This window comes from Callospermophilus lateralis, unplaced genomic scaffold (assembly GCF_048772815.1).
Source record: "Callospermophilus lateralis isolate mCalLat2 unplaced genomic scaffold, mCalLat2.hap1 Scaffold_309, whole genome shotgun sequence".
NCBI classification, from domain to species: domain Eukaryota; kingdom Metazoa; phylum Chordata; class Mammalia; order Rodentia; family Sciuridae; genus Callospermophilus; species Callospermophilus lateralis.
Genome location: NW_027513711.1, coordinates 634,022 through 647,207, shown reverse-complemented (window position 1 = coordinate 647,207; position 13,186 = coordinate 634,022). Strand labels below are relative to the sequence as shown.

The 13,186-nt window shown below is 34.3% G+C and overlaps 1 pseudogene; it reads right to left on the bottom strand.

Moving 5' to 3' along the window:
* LOC143390103 (F-BAR and double SH3 domains protein 2-like) overlaps positions 1-13,186 on the bottom strand; it is a 138,325-nt pseudogene that overhangs the window by 82,526 nt on the left and 42,613 nt on the right.

Below are 13,186 nucleotides of genomic sequence, written 5' to 3'. Positions count from 1 at the left end.
ATCATTAATAGAGTGTAGAAACACAATGGGTTATTGTGTTTGATTCTGTACCCACAAGATCAAACTTTGCTCAATTATTTTATTAGCTATAGTAGTAATTACACGAATTCTATAGTTTTCTACATATAATCATGTCATCTGAAAGCAGAGGTCATTTTAATTCTTCTTTTCCTTTTCCTTACCTAACTGCTCTAGCTAGGACTTCTAGTACAAAGGTGGATAGCAGGAGTGAAAGCAGGCATCCTCATTTTGTTCCTGATTTTAGGGTGGAAACCCTTTTAGTCTTTTATCATTGAGTATGATATTAAATCTGGTTTTCCACAAAAACTATCAAGGTGTGGAAATTCCCTTCTATTTCTAATTTGCTGAGTTTTTCAACCCATTAAAGGGGGTTGAATTTTCTTAAATGTTTTTTCTGTGTCTACTAAAGTGATCAAGTGATTTTCACCTTATTTTATTAAATTTACTTTTTTGGTTAATCTTTAAGGTATTAAGATTGGTAATATTAGAGAATTTAACTTTCAAAAGAAATACAGAATAACATTGTTATTTTATGACTTGTTCAAAGAGCTATGTTATTCATCAGTAGGAGTTCTTTATATAGACAGAAAACAATCACACATATACTATTAGGGCCAGTAGAGCTAGTTTTAGAGTTATGATCCCAGAGAAAATAATCTATGATAACATCTGCTTCAGTTACATACAAAGCATTTCATAAAATATTAAGGAGAAAAGCAAGCTTCATAAATAATTAAAATTTAATAAAACTCCTAGACCCAGCTGTTTTCATTTAGAGGATGAAAGATATAGACAGCACCTTAACAATTATAGTGTGTTATGTCAGTATGAATTACCCCCCAAATATCTTTGGGAATATGTTACATTTTAGACATGTTAGAAAAATAGATTTTTACCTCAGAAGACAGAGTAATAATGATGTACAGTAAAAAACCTAAAGACTTTCAAACTTCCCAGTAGGTTATCAAATCACCTAGTTGCCTTCAGCAGTTTGACAAGAGTCATGTAACAAGCTCTTTATAAAAGAAAAGCACAAGGCATAAAACTTGTAGGTGTAAGCTTTTCTCACTTGGAACAAAAGGGAGCCTCTCCCGGATATATCATTCTTGTTAAAATTTTATTCCCACCACTTTCACCATAAACGTAAGAGCATCTCATTAATTGCTCATCCCTGGGGAACAAAACACTCACATTAGGGAAGGCACAAAATGAAAGCTTATCTCTTTATGTATCCAAACTAATTCATAAATTCTTAATATATTTTAAATTAAAGTAACAAACTACAGGAATAATATAGCATAGTATAACACAGTAGAAAAATACATAGAGCACTATGTGCATGTGACCCTGGGCAAGTCATATAAACTACCTGAGTCTGTGTTCCTCTCCATCAGATGAGCATGTTAATACCAATGACATGGGTTTCACAGTATGAGATGTAGATGTGCTAAAGAAAATCCTAGGAAATTAGGTGTGTGTACAATATTAGCGACTTGTTATAACCATGTTTTCTAAACTACCAGTACTGTACCCAAGCTAACTTTTTCTTGGAAAAAGAAATTTCAAAAAAGTTTAAAAGGATAGAATAAAAATATGAATAAAAAATGTTTTCCAATAAAATTAGAAATGAAAAATGTCACCTTACCATATAGTTGCACTGAATGCAAACTGTAAAATTCACTTCTAAATAATTCATGGGTTAATATAGAAATAACAAAAAAAGCCCTACATATCAGAGAGGGAGAAATTTTTTAGCTTTAAATGGGTTTACTTGAAAACAGAAAGACTGAAAATAAAGGTCCTAAATAGGAAAATAAGCTTGAGAAAGACAAGAACATAAACTTTAAAAAAGAAATAATGTAGATAAAGGTAAAACTTAGGGACATAGCATTGGGAAGCAGAACAAAAGCTGGTTCTGGCAAAGATGAATAAAGGACTGGTATGTTAGATCAAAATAAGAAAGCAAGGCAATATTTGAAATAAAAAGATAAATAACCAGAAGCAAAAAAGCATATGAGAAACTTATGCCATCAAGTCTGGTAACAACTGAAATAGACAACTGTTTAGAAAATGCAGGTTACCAAAATGTATTGAAAAAGAAGCAGAAAACCTGAATGGACCAATGAATAAAAAGTATTTGGTAAATGGTCAGAAACTAAGCACTACATAGAAGGAATTAAGTTATGATGCTTCCTTTAAGACTTAGAAAATGGAAAGATCTCCCATGTTCTTGGATAGGCAGAATAAATACTGTCAAAATAGCCATACCAAAAGTGCTATAAGATTTAATGCCATTCCTTATTTTTATTATTGGTTGTTCAAAACATTACAAAGCTCTTGACATACCATATTTCATACATTTGATTCAAGTGGGTTATGAACTCCCATTTTTACCCCGTATACAGATGCAGAATCACATTTTAATGCAATTCCTATTACAATTCCAATGACATTCTTCATAGAAATAGAAAAAGCAGACATGAAATTCATTTGGAAAAATAAGAGGCCCAGAATAGCCAAAGCAATCCTTAGTTTGGTAAGATAGTGAAGCAGGAGGCATCACAATACCAGAACCTAAATTATACTCAGACCTATAGTAACAAAAACAAATGGTGCTGGGAAAACTAGAAATACATATGTAGCAAAATTAAATTAAACACCTACCTCTCACCCTGCATAAAACTCAACTCAAAATGGATTAAAGACCTTGGCAAGACCCTGTGCCTACTGGAAGGAAAAACAGGCACAAATCTCCATCATGCTGGGTTAGGAACCGAATTCCTCAACAAGATTCCTAAAGCCCAAAAAATAAAATCAATACTAAATGGGATGCTGTCAAACCAAAAAGCTTCTTCACAGCAAAGGAAACAATAAAGAATGTGAAGAGAGAGCCTACAGAATTGGAGAAAATCTTTACCATTTGCACCTCAGATAGAGCATTAATCTCCAGGATATATAAAGGACTCGAAAAACTTAACAAAAAAAAAAAAAAAGAAAGAAAGAAAAAAGAAAAGAAAAGAAAAGAAAAAAGAAACAAAAACAAACAAATCAATAAATGGGCTAAGAAACTGAACAGACACTTCACAGAAGAAACACAATTAATCAACAAATATAATTGCTAGAGATGTCGAACAAAAAATGTTCGACATCTCTAGCAATTGAGAAAATGCAAATTAAAACTACATTGAGACTTCATCTCATTCCAGTCAGAATGGCAATTACCAAGAATATAAGTAACAATAAATGTTGGCAAGGATGTGGGGCAAACGGTATACTCATAGACTACAAATTGGTGCAACCACTCTGGAAAGCAGTATGGAGATTGCTCAGAAAACTTGGGAGTGCAACAACCATTTGACTCACCTATCCCACTCCTCTGCATATCCCTAAAGGACTTAAGATCAGCATACTATAGTGATGTGGCCCCATCAATGGTTATAGCAGCTCAATTCACATTAGCTAAGATATGGAACCAACTTAGGTGCCTTCAACAGATGAATGGATAAAGATAATGTGATTATACACACACACACACACACACACACACACACACAATGAATATTACTCAGTCATAAAGAAGAATAAAATTATGGCATTTGCCAGTAAATGGATGGAACTGGAGACTATCATACTAAGTGAAATAAGCCAACCACAAAAAAAACAAAGGCTGAATGTTCTAATATGTGGATGCAACACACAATGGGGTGGGTGGGAGAATAGCTGTTCATTGGATTAGATAAAGGGGAATGAAGGGAAGGGAGGGGGGCATGAGAATAGGAAAGACAGTAGAATGAATTAGACATAATTTCCCTATGTCTATACATGAATATGCGACCAGTGTTAACTCCACATCACAAGAATGGAAAGTTATACTCCATGTATATATAATATGTCAAAATACAGTTTACTGTCATGTACAACTAAAAAGACCAAAAAGTATTTTTTTTCCTGGCCCCTACAGCTTTACACATGCTAGGCAAGCATTCTCCCACTAAGCTATATCCCCAGCCTGGCCAAGATGCTTTTACAGACTTTTTTTCAACATTTTCTTGTGAAAAATTTAAAATATGCACATAGTAAAATAAAAAGAATTAGATAATGAACACCTAGATACCCATTGTAATTCTGCAATTAATATTTTACTTCATTTTCTTTCACACACTTTTATCTATCTATCCATCCATCCTTCTTTTTATATATGAATCCTTCTGTTTTTTTTGGGGGGGGGATTCTGGGGGTTAAGAATATACAAAATAGACATATGACAAGACTTAAAGTACCAGGGTAGTAATGTTTATATTTCCCCATCACCTTTGCATTTCTAATGTTTTTCTAATAGATCATTAAAACTCTGGTATATTGAAAAGAATATATACATAAGGAGGATAAAAAGTTTGTGCCCCTTTTCTTTCCCGTCTTTGGATACTGTCATGCAAAGATGGATACTCTGATCCCTTTACAAATGGTTTCTAAAAGATATAGTCAGTTCCCACTTCCCCTGCCAAAAAAAGAGAATTGAACAGGATCTTTTAAAGCAGCAGCTACAAAACACATACATTTTTATAAATGTATGCACTCAGTCAGGAAACATTTACTATGTATTTCATTTATTAGGAAGAATATAACATTTACTAATCACAAGAATAATTAATCTTTCAAAAGAGTAGTTCCACTACAAAAAAATTTACTCTATTAGAACCTAAAGAAAAGAAATTACATATATTTTTTCTACACACATTGGGACATGTGAGAAAAGTTGACAGATCAGTATTTTTAAATGAAAAGACTAGTGTTGAAGAATGACAGCATATGTCAAAAACCATGATACTGTAGTATTCAATCTGAAGTAGGAGGATGTTTCTGTTCCCCTGTGGATGAGTTAGAAGGATGCTGTCTCCAGACAGTTGTCCTTTAAGCATTCTTCTAGTATTACATTAGTTTCTTTGTTTTGTTTGTAGCAAAAACACGTTGAATTCTGAAATGGTTAACACCACCCACTGCAGTGAAGGTACTTTACCTTGATGGAGTTCTCTAACAAAAACTGGAATGTGTTCTGCACAGTTTGACATGTTCCTAGCTCAGTCCGGCTGAAGGCTATTAAATAATCCTTGAGGTGATCATACACATTGCCATCGAGAGCCTAGAATAGAGGTGCAAATAAAAGCAAAAAAAAAAGTTGTGATAAAGTTGACACATAATACCTCTATGTCTACAAGAAAAGTATGAAAGTTCAGTTTGAAATCTATTAATAATAAATGCACAGGATATAGACTGCTGAGTAAGAATAATATAAACAGTTAACAATCACTTGAGAAATGCTGAATCTCTCTAATAAAAAAGCAACTACAAAAGGTAAAATCCAGGGGCTAGTTTTGTGGCTCCTCAGCACCACATTAAATAAATAAATAAATAAATAAATAAATAAATAAATAAATAAATGTATTGTGTCCATCTGCAACTAAAAAAAGATATTTTTAAAAAGGTAAATTTCAACACTGGTAAAGCTGAAAGTGAAACAGAACATGACATGGAGACAAAAACTTCTGGTTTCTGATCTTTACTCATCTGCTTGTTACAATTTCTCTAGATACTTTATGTCAGAGGAGGCACAGACATTTAATACAATAATAAAAGCAAAGAATCCAGGCACAACTCTTGGAACAGTTACTCAATAAAAAATCTCCTCCATTTTAGTTAGCATATACTTTCCAAAGGAAGGTCAGAGAAAAAACAATAAAAGTATTTTTAAAAAATGACTCAGATTCTGTTTTGTTTTCTATCTCTATGACTATTTTGGACAGTTCACATAAATGAAATCATATAATATTTGGCCTGGATCCTGTTACTTGGCATAATGTTTCAAGGTCCATCAATGTAATAATATTTCATTCCTTTTTACAGCTAAATAATACTCCACCATATGGATGTACTCTTTTGTTTATCCATTTCTTCAGTTGATAAAAATTCATTCCCTTTCCACTATTATGAATAATGCTGCTATGAACATTTGTTTGAGCACCTGTATGGAGATTGAGCACACAAATGAAAATGGTCTTGTCATTCATATCTAAAACAGAGTCCAGAGGTCATGGGAAACACTTAGGTTTCTAATGACTGTTCCAGGAACTTCCCTGGCAGGCTAATCCAGCGAAATCGCCTCCATTAAGTCTGCATTTTCATTGATTTCCTCTGTCCAATGAAACCACTAACCTTTCCTTTGTTTTATGGACATATCAAAGGCCATCCTGGCCTGTGTACAGGTATCCTGGACTGCAATCTTATTTTTTTATTACTCCTAAATAAAACCTTATTTTTTTCTTTTGGAGATTCGTCTCTCCATTTAACTCTGACACCATTTCTCCCAGGAATATACCTAGGAATGGAATTGCTGGGTTACAGGGTAATCCTCTATTTTTCTGTTTGAGAAACTGCTAAAACAATTTTTCACAGTGGCTACACCTGTCCACCAGTCCATGAGGATTCCCATTTCTCCAAATTCTTGCCAACAGTTGTTATTTTTTGGTTTTGGTATTTTGTTTTTTAAAATTATGAAAACCATTCTAGTGGTTGGGAAATGGTATCTCACTATGGCTTTGGTTTGTATTTCTCTAATGCAATGATGTGCTTATTGGCCATATATATGTCTTTTGGAGAAATGTCTATTCAAGTCCTTGACTCATTTTTTAATTGAGTTGTCTTTTTGATGTTGAATTTTAAGCATTCTTTACATATTTTGGATACTAGACTCTTGCAAGATATGTAATTTTCAAATATTTTCTCCCATTCTGTAAGCTGTCTTTTCACTTTCTTGATTGGTGACTTTTGATAAATGAAGGCTTTAAATTTTGATACATTCTTGCTTAGCTATTTTTTTTTCCTGAAGGTATTTTGGTGATACATATAAGAATACTCAACAAAGGTTTTATATTAAATTCCATTGGTATCTTATGTTTGTCTATTGCATTAACCTTTTTTTTATAAAATTGATTTTTTAAAAAAAATTCTGTCCCCAAATAGCAAATATTCACCTTTTGAAGTGATCAGACCACTAGATGGCACCATCAAGCACTTGAAATACAAGCAGCACAGATATCTTTAATACAATATCCATGTTGTTATGTAATATGACCAGAAACTGCTGGTGTTAAGTTGGAATAAAATCCCTACCTTAAGACATGCTTTTTATAAACTTTTTTTTTTAAAAAAAATAGAAACATTTAACTTCTGACATAAAGGTTTTGGCTTAGAAATGCTGGTAGTGGGTAGCGATAAAGTGTTTGCAGGAACCACTGAAGTCTTTTTTTTTTTTTAACATACAGCAAATGATAAAACAAGCATTATGAGTTTTTAAAAGAGTGACATGCATTTTAAGGTGAAACACACACACACACACACACACACACACACACACACACACACACACACACACACATAGTTCTTGTGACCTTAATACTGAGTACCAACTATGCCTAGGTCTTGTGCTAGCTCTATGGGTCCAAGTGATAAAAAACTGGAAATTAAAAAAAAAAAGTTTTTTGTTTTTTCCTGCAGTGCCTAGAAATCAAACATAGGATTTCATACTTTCCAAAGCCTGTACTCTACTACTGATCTAACCCCGCAGTCCTCAAAGTCCTTTTCTTACTTCTCATTTATACCACTGTAACAATCTCCTGTGGCCCTGCACACAGCTGTCCCTTCTCACTAACCCATTTGCACACTAAAATCAGGAGGATGTTTTGAAACTACTTATTTTACTTGACTGCTCAACACTGTCCACTCGCCACCTATCACATTTAGGATGCTTTTAAAAAATTCTTTATCATGGACTACATGATTTGACTTGGTTTATGTCTTTTGCTTCCTCACTTAATTACTCTCTAATTCTTTTCCTCATTACACTTTCTGTACAACACACATCTTTCAGCTCCACCAATACTCCCTGAGCTTTCACACAAGCTTTCCTCTGCCTTGATTACCCTCAGCCCTCCCTTTCTGGCTCACTCTTATTCATCTTGAAGAACTTCACTTGATCATTATCTACTCTGGATATCTCTCTTCTCTTTCTTAGCTTTTTTTTTCCCCCCTGAAGGTATTTCTCTTTCTGCTTCATAACATGTTACCTCATGCTTATAATATTTGTCTGTCTTTCCTTGGGATCTACATGGAAGAGAGATCATGCCTGTCTGTTCATCACTACATCTTCTGTGCTAATTATGGAGATTGACATATTAGTAGTGCTCAATAAATATTTGTTTTACAAATAACACATGGATCAAAATTCACAGGATTGAAGAAGAATGCACCCACACAGAACCTCATAACTAAAAATTTAAGCCTAATGATGTTATAATTAGCAAAATTTTGGAAAAGACACATAAGTAACTGACCTCACAAAATTCTGTCTAATGTAGTGTTTTCAAAACTTTATAATATAGCATCTGATGTAGAATCCCATGGCATGATACATGACTTTGCACGCTTCCTTCTTCCCAGAACAGATTCTGCTTCCCTGAGCATAGGGGCAAGCTCCTAAGACCAAGCTGGTAATGCAAGGCAGAACTTAATATCCCTGCTCTCTGCCTGAGTTACTGGGCACAGGAAGGCACTTGATCTAAATTAGAGCATCCTGGGATAGAAGCCGCAACAAGTCCAAAATGGCCTATCTTTCACACCACATGACTATTCTCACCTTGTAGATATTTATTCATATTTGTGTAGGAGAGAATTAAAACAACTCATAAAGAAAAGCTGTGATGAGAAATCTGAGAGTAAAGATGGCAAGGGGGACTAGAGAGAGAGATCTGGGCAGTGTCCTGGAATAGGGTAGTTCCTAAAGCAAGCTCTTCTGTGATTTGTTTACAGTAGCCAACACATTCCCATTTTTAAAGCTACTTTGAGTTGAGTCTTTGTTACCTGCAATCAAAAGAATCCTCACTAAAGATGAATGAATGACAACTGTAGCTTATATCAACCATATCTAAATTGTATGTTTTGGTTGTATTAAAAGGAAAAAAAATCAAAAACCCTTGATTCACATAGATAATTGCAAATAAAATTAATAGTTTGCTTTTCAATATTCCTTTATCTAAGTGGATCTAATACCTTAAGGCAACAATTTTTTATGTCAGAGATGAATAAAATGTAATCCAAAAGCTGCATCTATTCTTATAAATTTGAAGGAAGAACTATTTAAAGCTTATGCTAATTGTAAAAGTATCACAACTATAAAAGTTTGATAAGGACATGCATAGTAAAGATGCATCTGTGTCTTGTCTAGCATTTAAACATTTAACTAAGACATAAGAATGTTCTCAAAGTACACTTGTTCAATTTCAAATTGAGCAGATGTGCACAAATTTTAGTTCAAAGAGACCTGTGTAAAGAGTCATAAAACTTTTTAAAAATGCTCAGAAATTGAAAGCATTCTTTCAAGGTTTATACAAATACTGAACTAACCTGACAATATCAGTTCCTTGGTTGTTTTCCATATGAAAAATTTGGTAGGTAACTTAACCAAATGTACATTTTAAAAAACAGTCAAACTGGGTACAGTGGTGCACATCTGTAATTCCATTGGCTCAAGAGGCTAAGGCTAGAGGACCACAACTTCAAAGCCAGCCTCAGCAACTTAGTAAGCTACTCAGTAACTTAGTAAGACCTTGTTTCAAAAAATAAATAAATATTTTTTTTAAAAAAGGACCAGAGATGTGGCACAGTGGTTAAGCATCCCTGGGTTCAATCCCTAGTACAAAACAAACAAACAAAAACCGCCAAACTTGTGACTGACTACCTAATACAAATCCTTAAAAAAGGAGAATTCTGTAATATTTAGGCTGAGAAACAATGGGACCCGTAAACAGCAATATATTTTAATGGTCCAATGGTGTTTTTGAAAAACAAAACACCTGAATTTGAATGCCTTCAGTAGCCATGCTCTTTTCAGTTAGCTAGCTGCACATCACCTGTTATCCATTCACCTTAACTCTACCCTCTACTCATTCTATCTGCTTTATTTCTAAAATCAGTTGAGTTTAGAACCAAAACCCATAATGGTAAATATGCAAAATAGTAAGAAAAATTGGAAATAGTCTAAAGACAAATGAAAAACTTAGAATTCTAAGATGTTTCACTGAACATTTAATTTACAGGAAAGTATAAATTCCCTGGAACTTTTTTGAAGAGAAAAAATATGAAGAGTTAGAAATTTGGAGAAATTTTTTTTCTAAGCATTTGATGCAATTTCCCCTAATGTGAGAACAGTGGCCTCCTTATTTTCAATTCAGAAAGGTCATAAAGTCTTTAGTCAGCATTATGCTAAAATCTCCTGAATTTCCTTAATGCAGCCTAGAAAAACAAACTTCTTTTCTGAGAGCCATGAGTATTTCTAAAATAGTCTTTGGTAAAAGTCAAGGAAATAAATATCAAAATGATAAATGTGAGCTGTCTTGAAATTCTACAGTCCTCCTTTGCTGATGTTGGAAGCAAACACTGATTGCCTGTATGCTTTTGTTTATCTTTCTCAGAAGATCCCAAGCTGTACCTGCAGAGAAAGTAGCTTCTTACAGATTAAAACAACAATAATAACAACAACAAAAAAAATCAAAGCAAGTACGGCTGCTTTGCATTACTGTAAATACCTGAACATGTGGCTGAATTTGTCAATTGATATAAAGTAAAATTAAAAACACATCACCTAATTTTATACTTGGTTGTTTTGTTTTAGATCTCTGAGCTACATAAGAGTTCTGTGAAAGAGGAAGGAAATAGGAAAGTCTCAGTCTGTGACTTACAAAGTCAACAAAGAAAAAATTCAAAACTGCTTTTCTAAAGTCTGTGTTGTCTACTGGCACACAAGTGAAGTCAGATGCCAAAAGATCCACTGTACTGCTCATGGCCAGGCAGTCTGAATGTGCTACAACCACATGATGCTGAGGCAGCAACCCCAGTGCGGCACATCCAAGAGGAAACCTGAACCACGCACACCTGCATTCAAATCCCAGTCCAGCTCCTACTAGCAGTATCACTCTACAAAGACTCTTTAAAAAAAATGGGCCAAGGACCTTTATTTTATTTTTATATGGTGCTGAGGACCGAACCCAGGGCCTCACATGTGCTAGGCGAACACTCTACCCCTGAGCCACAACTCCAGCCCCTCTACAAAGACTCTTAACCTTGAGCTTTACACACCTGAACCGATGGAATAATAAAACTTAACCATTTCTAACAGAGAATTTTACCAATTTTCCTATAAAACTATCTAAGATTGGGGGCTGGGGTTGTGGCTCAGTGGTAGAGTGCTTGCCTAGTATGTATGAGACATTGGGTTCAATTCTCAGTACCACATAAAAATAAATAAAGTAAAGGTCTATTGACGACTAAAAGAAAAAAAAAGAAGACTGTGAGGAATTTTGGTGACAGGTTTGGTTTGAGTCTACTGTGTACTTGAATAGTATAACTTCTAAGTTTATTTCCTTATCTATAAAATAAAGAGATAATAACAGTATCTTCTAATTAAGTCTCTTAAATAGGTATTTTCTATGCTGTATTTTAATTCTTTTATTTCTTTTACTATAATTTTGGAGCTGTATTTGTAGTGGTTGACAGGGATTATAATTAACATCTTCACTTAAAACAATCTGGTTTGGATTAATACACACTTAATTTAAATCCCATACAACAACTCTGCTCCCATACGACTCTATTCCCTCCCTTCTCTGTGCTATTTATTGTCATAGAAATATATCTTTATACATTATAAGCCCATCAAAAATGTTTAATAATTATTGTTTCATGCATTGTCCTGGGGACTGAGCCTAGGGGCACTCAACCACTGAACCACATCCCCAGCCCTTTTTATATTTTATGTAGAAGCAGGGTCTCGCTGAGTTGCTTAGGGCCTTGCCAAGTTGCTGAGGCTGGCTTTGAACTCAAAATCCTCTTGCCTCAGACTTCTGAGCCACTGGGATAACAGGCGTGTGCCACTGTGCCTAACTCATGCATTTTCTTTTAAAGCAGACATTACATTATCCACTCTTTCTTGGTCTAGATAACCTCATTATTCTTGCCTTTAAGTTCGCAGATTCTTTCTTCTGCCAGCTCAATTTTGTTGTCAAAAACATTCAGAATATTTTATTTCAGTTATTATACTTTTGTATGTGAGTGTGTGATGCTGGGAGTCAAACTCCGGGCCTTACAAATGCTAGGCAAGCACTACCAATAAGCTACACCCCCATCTCAATGATTGTACTTTTTAACTTCAGAATTTCTATTTGGTTCCCTTTTAAAATTTGTATCTCTGTTGACATTTTATGTTTGGTGAGATTCATTTTTATAATTTCCTTTACTTCTTTAGACATGGTTTCCATTAGCTATTTGGCTATAATAAAAATAGGTGCTTTTAAATCTTTAAACTAATAAGTCCCCCGTAACTTCCGCAGGGACAGTTTCTGTTGACTCCTTTTTTATCCTCCGTATGGGCCATACATCCTGTTTCTCTACATGTCTCATATATCTTTTTTTTGTTGTTGTTAAAAATGAAACATTAAAATGGCAGCTCATCAACTGCACCACCCCAGCAGCAAAGAAATGCACTTCTTTAGCAGTGGTCCTGATGACTCATAGGTAGTGAGGATATGTGCACATATGTGGAGCTGGAGCAAACAGACTTGGAGGGCAAAAAGACCTCATACAGAGAAACTGACATAAGTTCAGGTCTTCAGGTGTCTGAACCAGAGAAATGTAAAGATAAGACAATAGGTAGAACTGATGCAAACAGAACTATTCTTGACATTCCAATTTAGTCATAGAATTTTCTCATATCTATCTTTTGACTGTATTATTTACATGGCATCCTTTCTGTGTATTTTTGATGATGAAGTACTGAAACTCCAGAAAGTACTTAGCATGAAGAATATCAAGTCTCGTTCATGAGGCAATATCACTGATGCTGATCTAAATGTTCCTTTAAAAAATATTTATTATTTAATTATAGTTGGACACAATACCTTTATTTATTTTTATGTGGTGCTGAGGATTGAACCGAGGGCTTCGTAAGTGCTAGGCGAGTGCTCTACCACTGAGCCACATCCCCAGCCCTCTAAATGTTCTTTACATTGAAATTCTAGAGAAGAGTTAATATACGTTTCTTGGATATGTGGAACCATTA